The following is a 2,770-nucleotide window of genomic DNA, read 5'->3' as shown; positions in this document are numbered from 1 at the left end:
CCACAAAATTTGAATGTGTGTTAACTTGAAAAAAATTATTATAGGCATAAATATCAAAAATTTCATTAGCCTGTGGTGTAAGTATGTTGTTAGTAATTAGTCCAGTGTTATCACTGGTTATGACAGTTTTCGGTAGGTTGAAGTCACCGGCGACAAAGTATTGTACTTTATTGCCATTCTTAGATAAGACCCAATCGACTGTTTGAGCGTGTATAGAATAGAAACTGGTATGGCTATTTGGTGGAATATAACAGGTTCCAATAATAAACGTTAAAACCTTACCAATAGTAACGGCAATGAACAATTGATCAATAGTGTTGTTAGGTATATCAATAATTTTAGACAAAAACTTATTACTAACGCATATTGAAACACCACTGCCTCTATTACAGTTACTGATTGCATAGTTCCTATCAGATCTATAAACAGAGTAGTTATCAAAGCCCAATTCACAATCCACAGTGCTTCGTGAACCGCCTCGAAAGGCAAAGTAGTTTTGTTATTATTTAATAAATCGATTTGTTGGCGCAAATTCGATACCTCTGTTTTCATATCATAATTAGTTTTCAAAGTAGAAACAGTACCAGATAATTCATCGAAATACTTCCTAATTTCAACAAATTCAGATTTTTGCTCCAAGACTGAAGTTTAGATGGCTTCAAGTTTGGTGTTCATAGATTTGATAGATGATTGTAACGTTTGCAAAGATTGCATAATATCAATGGTATCATTGGTTGGATTTTTATTTGTTTTACTCCTAGTGTTATAAAGCAGATTTGGAGAGTTTTCTTTAGATTTAGTTGATGTAGCCATTATGAAACTAAAAATCGAACGATCACGGAAATAAACAGATAAGAAACCGGTAGTTCACCATTACGTGTTTACCGCACAACCGCTAAACTGTAACTGTAATTCCCGTCGAATCAACTATGTGTCCGAGGAAATTTATACGGCTTACAACGTAACAACATTTTTTCGGTAAACTTGACAACCCATGTGATTGTAGCCGTTCCAAGACTCGTTGTATGTGGTTGAGGTGTTTCTTCATATTCACCGAGTTCACCACGATATCGTCTAGGTACTCAAACACATATTTACAGACATATCCACGCATAACCTCGTTTAGCAACCGTTGAAAAGTAGCCAGGGTGTTTTTAAGGGCATTACTTTAATTTGGTAGATATCCATTTATGTGTGAAATGCGGTGAGTTGTCTTGACCCCTGAGTCAAACTGACCTGCCAATAGCCAGACTTAAGGTCGATGGTGCTGAGGATGTTAGCACCACCTATTCCATGGATCATTTTGTGCAAGTCACGAATTGGGTGTGCGTCAGATTCTGTTTGGAGATTCAGTCTCTGGTAATCCACGTATAATCGCTGGGATCCATCCTTTTTTTGGCGAGAAATACGGGAGCTGCTCATGGCGGGGTACTAGGTTCCACAAAACCTTGCTACTCCACTTCTCGCAACATACGTGTGATGGTATCCTGTTTTTCACGATTATAAGGATATGCGTTCAAAGTAACCGGAGTTTTCTCTTTTAACTGGATGTCATGTTCAATGACTCGGGTCCTACCGACTTCTCCGGAGAAAACCTTCGGGTACTTGAGTATTATTAACTGGACATCTTCCGGAAACTTCCCTTCCGGGATAACCATCTCCGGTTCGGTTTTCTCCAACATACCGTCGCTCTTCTTTCTGTACCCACGTGGATGGTACATGCTCGGTAGTCCCATGCCACTTCTTGTTTCACCAACAAGGCAACAGTAACACGTCACCGATTAGATGGTCAGGTACCGCGGCTCTGAATTAATCTTCAATGCCAGACACCTGTGCTGTAAACTCCGCGTAGTCATGAACTTATTCGTTCGGCTATCAGCCAATGTGACCACACTCGGTTCCCCTTTTATTGATTTACCAAACTCATGTGCTCCCCACGGTAAAACATAAGATTTTTTTCATCGGCTTTTTCTCGGGTATCTCATTGTATTTGGGTGCTGGTCGGACTCTGAACAATAACCCTGTTTGCTAGGATAGTTTTCTCCGGTAAATCTGCGGCTCGGACCCTGAGGTCATAAAGTGAGTCCGTATAAGATTATCTTCGGTTCCGCGCGATACCTGTGATACTCCTTCGGAAGTTTTAACGGGAAAGACTGTGGAACCGTTAACAACTCATGTGTTAGATGGTCTTGTTCCAGGTCTTCCAGAGATTTCTTCGGCAATTTGTTATTGGAAAGAGTTTTTTGTATTCCTTGGGCAGGACGTTGTGAACTACTCTCCTGTATTTCCAAAACTTCTCTTTTTACCGTACGTTTCTTCCGTGTGTATTCTGTTTCTCCGGATTAAATTGCGGCGAGCTGAATGTTTATACGCTTCTCCGGTACCTTTTTGGGTTCCTGATCGGAAGCGTCGGTACCGTGGTTGCGTTTACGGTTTTTGGGACGACTCAATTTTTCTTGTCCGGTCGGTTTCCCGTGTACCGGCCGGTACTCTTCCCGTTTCCCGTCTTCACCGTTTTTCTTTCTGGGCAATGGGCCTACCAATGCCCAGTTTGGTGACAGCTTTTATACCGTGCCGCTTAATCTTGCCACTTCTCCGGTAGTTTACCGTAGTTATTCGGCGGTAGTTCTCGGTTGCCCATCTAGAGCTGTTCACTCCTAAAAACCTAAAACTTTTTTACCTCGGGCTACCGTTGTTTCGAGAAGTCTTCAATGTCAAGATCATTAGCCAGCTCGAACAGATCTTCAATGTACTTCGGTCGCCTTACACG

This window comes from Daktulosphaira vitifoliae, unplaced genomic scaffold (genome assembly GCF_025091365.1).
Source record: "Daktulosphaira vitifoliae isolate Bord-2020 unplaced genomic scaffold, ASM2509136v1 Scaffold_2, whole genome shotgun sequence".
Classification (NCBI taxonomy): Eukaryota; Metazoa; Arthropoda; class Insecta; order Hemiptera; family Phylloxeridae; genus Daktulosphaira; species Daktulosphaira vitifoliae.
This window is presented reverse-complemented; position numbering follows the sequence as displayed.